Here is a 7,063-nt window from a genome sequence, read left to right on the forward strand (position 1 = left end):
GTGTAATGTAGTAATGTAATGAAAGTATTCATTGCCGAACGCACTGAATCACAACACACACGCACGCACGCACCACAAGGCACGATGCAGACGCACTGCGAACGCCGACGAGCACGGCACCGCGACGCAACCCGCACGCACGCAACACACACACACACCACACAACACACACAAACACACACAACACACACACAACAAACACCACAGCACACACACACACACACATACCACACACACACACACACAGCCACACTATATCTCAAGTGTAAGCATTCAAGTTGAGCAGCATTCTAGAAAGCTTAGACAGACAGTATGCGAATACCACAAGCTCATCACTAGCACACATAGTTCACGAAGATCACGCACACAGCACCCGCTGTGTAACTGTCAAGAGAGTTGAATAGCTGCATGAGAGGTTGTCCAGGGCTGCAGTATGGAGGTTGCCAGTAGAAACAGAGAGATGTTGTGTTTTGTGCATACTGTATGCAAGTGTGTGAGTGTGTAAGTGTGTGTATGTGAGCCAAAATGACATCACAGTGGGACCAGGTGCGCAAAACGTGTGCCGTCTCAGTCAGTGTGCCAATTAAGTTGCGGTAACTTCACACTGATATCCGGCTGTATTACCAGTCAGAGAGCACGGAGGGCAGCATCCAAACACAACATCTCTCTGTTTCTACTGGCACCCTCCATACTGCAGCCTCTGGACAACTCTCATCAGCTATCAACTCTCTTCACAGTAGCAGCAGCGTGTGTGTGTGTGTGTGTGTGTGTGTGTGTGTGTGTGTGTGTGTGTGTGTGTGTGTGTGTGGTGTGTGTGTGTGGTGGGTGTGTGTGTGGTGTGTGTGTGTGGTGTGTGTGTGTGTTGTGTGTGTGTGTGTGTGTGGCGTGCGTGCGTGCGTGCGTGCGTGCGTGCCGTGCGTGCGTGCGTTGCGTGCGTGCGTGCGTGCGTGTGTGTGGTGATCAGTGCGTTCGGAATGAATACTTTCATTACATTACTACATTACAGCGCTTATTCTAAAATGGATTCAATAGTTTTTCCCTCATCAGATCTACACACAATACTCCATAATGACAAAAATAAAAACTGAAATATCACAGTTATATAAGTATTCAGACCCTTTACTCAGTACTTTGTTGAAGCACTTTTGCAGCGATTACAGCCTTGAGTCTTCCTTGGGTATGACGCTACACAGCTTGGCTCACCTGTATTTGGGGAGTTTCTCCCATTCTTCTCTGCATATTCCTCTCAAGCTCTGTCAGGTTGGATTGGGGAGCGTCGCTGCACAGCTATTTTCAAGTCTCTCCAGAGATGTTCGATCGGGTTCAAGTCGCATCTCTCTCTCTCTCTCTCTCTCTCTCTCTCTCTCTCTCTCTGAGTGTAGGTTGTTTAATAGTAGTCTGTGAGCTCAGAGAGCCTTGTCTCTTGGCAGGAGCCGAGCCTTGTCCTGTCCTAACACACAGCCCCTGTTTACACTCTGGGGTTCTTCTATTCTGAAATTACAAATACTCGTCCTCCTCATATCACTGCTGTCCCTATGGGACGGCACTAATACCCCATTCCTCTGCCCTAAAGAAGTACTTGCCATGGAGAAACACTGGGTTGTCACGAAAGGATGACTCGTTGTTTTCTCAATTGTTTACGCTGTTTGGCAATGGTGACATCCAGGGAATTCTTGGTGATAAATGTACTGTTGAGAATCATTTTGCGTCACTATCACTAAGTGGTGCATGTACGTGAATAACTAGGCCAATGGTGAGTCACTAGGTTCAGACCATCATGGGTTTTTCCCATCACACAGACTGATTGAATCCACTGAGACTAATGTAATGCCTAGCGTGATGACGTGCATACTAGTGCATTAGTTTAGCAGTTAGAGAGGGAACATATGTAGACCAGACTACCCATACTGTTCACAACCGCTCTGTTAGGCCTTGTTTACAACCAACCCTCGTATAATGGACAAAGTGATGGTGATGAAGAGGGGGTTAGAGAAGTTCTCTGAATTGCTAACCAAAATATATAGTTAGTACTTGCATCTTGAAAACTGTTCATTCCAGAAAGTAGAAGCATATTGACAGAGTTGTTTGCCAGGTAGGTAGTCGCTTCCTGCTTGTCCAGGTCTGGTATAACTTACAGAGACTCTTTTGATCAACAATGGCATGTCAATTCCTTGGGGGTTGGAAAATGCACTCAAACTCGCCAATTGCTTTCGACATCAGCACAATTTCTCTCTGAATCGCGGAAAATCCATTCTAACTCACTGTGGGAATGTAACAGATGCACACACCACATAGGCTACATGCTACTCTGCTTTCTGTAAACACGCACAAACACAGGCATGTACAAACACACACACACACTTACACTTACACACAGACACAAATATTTATTTTGACATGTGTGAGATCACCCTCCCCTTGGTAATGAGTACTGTGATTGCTTTGGGTAAATGATAACTACATACAGTATTTCACTTCACATCAATCTGCACACAATACCCCATAATGACATTTATAAAAATGTATACAAAATAAAAACAGAAATACCTTATTTACATAAGTATTCAGACTCTTTGCTATGCGACTCTAAATTGAGCTCAGGTGCATCCTGTTTCCATTGATCATCCTTGAGGTGTTTCTACAACTTGATTGGAGTCCACCTGTGGTAAATTCAATTGATTGGACATTATTTGGAAAGGCACACACCTGTCTATATAAGGTCCCACAGTTGGCATTGCATGTCGGAGCAAAGAGCCATGAGGTCGAAGGAATTGTCCGTGGAGCTCAGAGACAGGATTGTGTCAAGGCACAGATCTGGGGAAGGGTACCAAAACATTTCTGCAGCATTGAAGGTCCACAAGAAGTGGAACACAGTGGCCTCCATCACTCTTAAATAGAAGAAGTTTGGAACCACTAAGACTCTTCCTAGAGCTGGCTGCCCGGCCAAACTGAGCAATCGGGGGAGAAGGGCCTTGGTCAGGGAGGTGACCAAGAACTCAATGGTCACTCTGACAGAGCTCCAGAGTTCCTTTGTTGTGATGGGAGAACCTTCCAGCAGGACAACCATCTCTGCAGCACTCCACTAATCAGACCTTTATGGTAGTGTGGCCAGGCGGAATCCACTCCTCAGTAAAAGGCACATGACAGCCCGCTTGGAGTTTGCCAAAAGACACCTAAAGGACTCTCAGACCATGAGAAACAAGATTCTCTGGTCTGATGAAACCAAGATTGAACTCTTTGGCCTGAATGCCAAGCGTCACGTCTCTAGGAAACCTGGCACCCTCCCTACGGTGAAGCATGGTGGTGGCAGCATCATGCTGTGGGGATGTTTTTCAGTGGCAGAGACTGGGAGACTAGTCAGGATCGAGGGAAAGATGAACGGAGCAAAGTACAGAGAGATCTTTGATGAAAACCTGCTCCAGAGCGCTCAGGACCTCAGACTGGGACGAAGGTTCACCTTCCAACAGGACAATGACCCTAAGCACACAGCCAAGACAACGCAGGAGTGGCTTCGGGACAAGTCTCTTATTGTCCTTGAGTGGCCCAGCCAGAGCCGGGACTTGAACCCGATCGAACATCTCTGGAGAGACCTGAAAATAGCTGGGCTATAATCGCTGCCAAAGGTGCTTCAATAAAGTACTTAGTAATGGTTCTGAATACTTACGTAAATGTGATATTTCTGTTTTGCAAATTTTTTTTGTTGCTTTGTCATTATGGGGTATTGTGTGTAGATGAGGGAAAAAAACAATTGAATCCACTTTAGAATAAGGCTGAAACGTAACAACATTTTGAAAAAGTCAAGGGGATACTTTCCGAATGCACTGAACACAAACACACACACGCGCGCACACACACACACACAGCTGTGTACTGTAAGAGAGTTGATAGCTGATGAGAGTTGTCCAGGGCTGCAGTATGGAGGGTGCCAGTAGAAACAGAGAGATGTTGTGTTTGGATGCTGCTCCGTGTCTCTGACTGTAATACAGCCGGATATCAGTGTGGAAGTTACCGCAACTTAATTGGACACTGACTGAGACGGCACACMTTTGGCCACCTGGCCCACTGTGATGTCATTTTMGCTCACATACACACACTTACACARTCACACACTTGCATASAGTATGCARAAACACACATMGATCACTGAGACCTAGGATATGTATGCTTATTTTGGCTCTGGAGGTGACTCCTTGATCAGAATTTGGTTTTCTGAACCAATGGCCGCCTGGATAAAGAACCGGATGAGAAGACAGTGATTTGTTTTGAGGACATTATTCAGGTGAAATGAGTGTGTGCTTAGCATGCCCATGAGTCTGTGTGGTATTCAGCACATTATGTGTTCTCGTCTGAAGGCCTTCTCTCAGGAGAAAATAGACTGTCTTCCAACTTCAGGAAATTAGTGTTCATACAATTGACAGAACTGTAATGTTTTGTGTGTGTAAGAGAGAGAGAGAGACAGAGAGAGAAAGAGAGAGAGAGAGAGAGAGAACATTATCATGTTCCCTTCTGTATCGCTTGTTAGCACATCACAGGCAATCTAATCTGGATACAGGGATGAAAGGAGGAGAGGTCACAGAGGAGTTCCCTAATGACTAATTTGTTCTGTATCTCCAACCACTCAGGGAGGTTAATTGCTCCTCTTCTTCAGCCCTTGATTTCTGCCCTCCTGTCACTAACTACAGTACATACACACATGCACATACGTATATTAGACGTACAATAGACCTGCCAAAAGACAGCTTGATTGTATAGTGTGTAAGCATAGCATTTAGAATGTCATTTTGTTTCAAGCATTTAGTGAAAAACACAATTGACAATAACCAGCACTGTAGAGAATGTTGTAGTCAGTCTCTGGACAGTCAATCACTTTGTAACTTTTATAGGAGCAATCTAAGCAACATGGAGATTATCTCCCTCCTCTCTCCATTGTTTGGTTCAGGTCTTTCCTTCTACTAGGAGGTCCCTGCCTGGGGAGTTGGGTGGAGGTGGTCAGTTGGCATAGCCTTCTGAAATGGCCTGAGAATGGAGCAGTCAGAGCAGAGCAGGGATCACTTATCTCTGTAAACCATGTCTCAGGCAGCCCTGACTATTGCCAGGGAGACAGGGGAGGGCATTGTGAGCTAGCTAGCGCCAGGGCCTGCTCCCTCGTACTGCAACTGCCACACACATGCATGCACCTTCTCACACACCCAAACACCCAAACACACACACACACACACACACACACACACACACACACACACACACACACACACACACACACACACACACACACACACACACACACACACACACACACACACACACACACACAAATCCCCTCCAGCCTACAGAAATCCCCTCGCCTCCCCCCCAGCCATGCCTGGGGTTGTGAGGTCACAGGGTTAACACAAGCCAATTTCCAAAACAGTTGAGGAGACAGGAAACACAATATTTACCACATGACTGCCAGAGAAGAGTGACGTGGTGCCACACACAAAAACAGGCCTCAGAGCCAAGGAGCCTTTGTTTTTCCCTTTCCCTCTGCCTATATACACCAATGACAGGATGGGGAGTCTGCCCCATAATTTACTCTTGTACACACTGGGCAGAATTCATACTATGCCAGATAAAATGTTACTGTAGAAAATAAGATACAAGAAGACAATTAGCTTACTCTAGCTTTCTGGCGTGATTATACTGTATACTGATTATACTTGTTAGTTGATCGAAGCACAACTGATAAAATGTGCTGAGTTCATTGACTGCTATGGTTGGTAGACATTTCATACATGCACAATGCATTCGGAAAGTATTCAGAACCCTTGACTTTTTCTACATTTTGTTACGTTACAGCCTTATTCTAAAATGGATTTTATAAGAAAAACACAATACCCCATAATGACAAAACAAAAATAAACAAAAATTTAAAAAACAGAAATACTACTTTTACATAAGGATTCAGACTTGATTTGCAAAGGCACACACCTGTCTATATAAGGTCCCACAGTTGACCGTGCATGTCAGAGCAAAAACCAAGCCATGAGGATGAAGGAATTGTCCGTAGACACGATTGTGTCGAGAGCACAGATCTGGAGAAGGCTACCAGAACATTTCTGCATCATTGAAGGTCCCCACCTCTGTGGTGATGGGAGAACCTTCTAGTAGGACAACCATCTCTGCAGCACTCCACCAATCAGGCCTTTATGGTAGAGTGGCCAGACGGAAAGCCACTCCTCAGTAAAAGGCACATGACAGCCCGGTTGGAGTTTGACAAAAGGCACGTAAAGGACTCTCAGACCATGAGAAACAAGATTCTCTGGTCTGATGAAACCAAGATTGAACTCTTTGCCCTCAATGCCAAGCATCACGTCTGGAGGAAACCTGGCACCATCCCTACGGTGAAGCATGGTGGTGGCAGCAGCATGCTGTGGGGATGTTTTTCAGCGACAGGGACTGGGAGACTAGTCAGGATCTACGGAAAAATAAATGGAGCAAAGTACAGAGAGATCCTTGATGAAAACCTGCTCCGTAGTGCTCAGGACCTCAGACTGGGGCGAAGGTTCACCTTCCAACAGGACAACGACCCTAAGCACACAGCCAAGACAACGCATGCGTGGCTTCGGGACAAGTCTCTGAATGTCCTTGAGTGGCCCAGCCAGAGCCCTGACTTGAACGTGATCAAACATCTCTAGAAAGACCTGAAAATAGCTGTGCAGCGATGCTCCCCATCCACTCTGACAGAGCTTGAGAGGATCTGCAGAGAAGAATGGGAGGAACACCCCAAATACAGGTGTGCCAAGATTGTAGTTTCATACCCAAGAAGACTCGAGGATTTAATCGCTGCCAAAGGTGCTTCAATAAAGTACTGAGTAAAGGGTCAGAATACTTATGTAAATGTGATATTTCTTTTTTTCCCGTTTATACATTTTCAAAAAAAAATTTACAACTATTTTTGCTTTGTTATTATCAGTTATTGTGTGTAGATTGATGAGGGGAAAAAATGATTTAATACATTTTAGAATAAAGCTGTAACTTAACAAAATGGGGAATAAGTCAATGGGTCTGAATACTTTACGAATGC

The sequence above is a fragment of the Salvelinus sp. IW2-2015 genome, linkage group LG10 (assembly GCF_002910315.2).
Source record: "Salvelinus sp. IW2-2015 linkage group LG10, ASM291031v2, whole genome shotgun sequence".
Lineage (NCBI taxonomy): Eukaryota > Metazoa > Chordata > Actinopteri > Salmoniformes > Salmonidae > Salvelinus > Salvelinus sp. IW2-2015.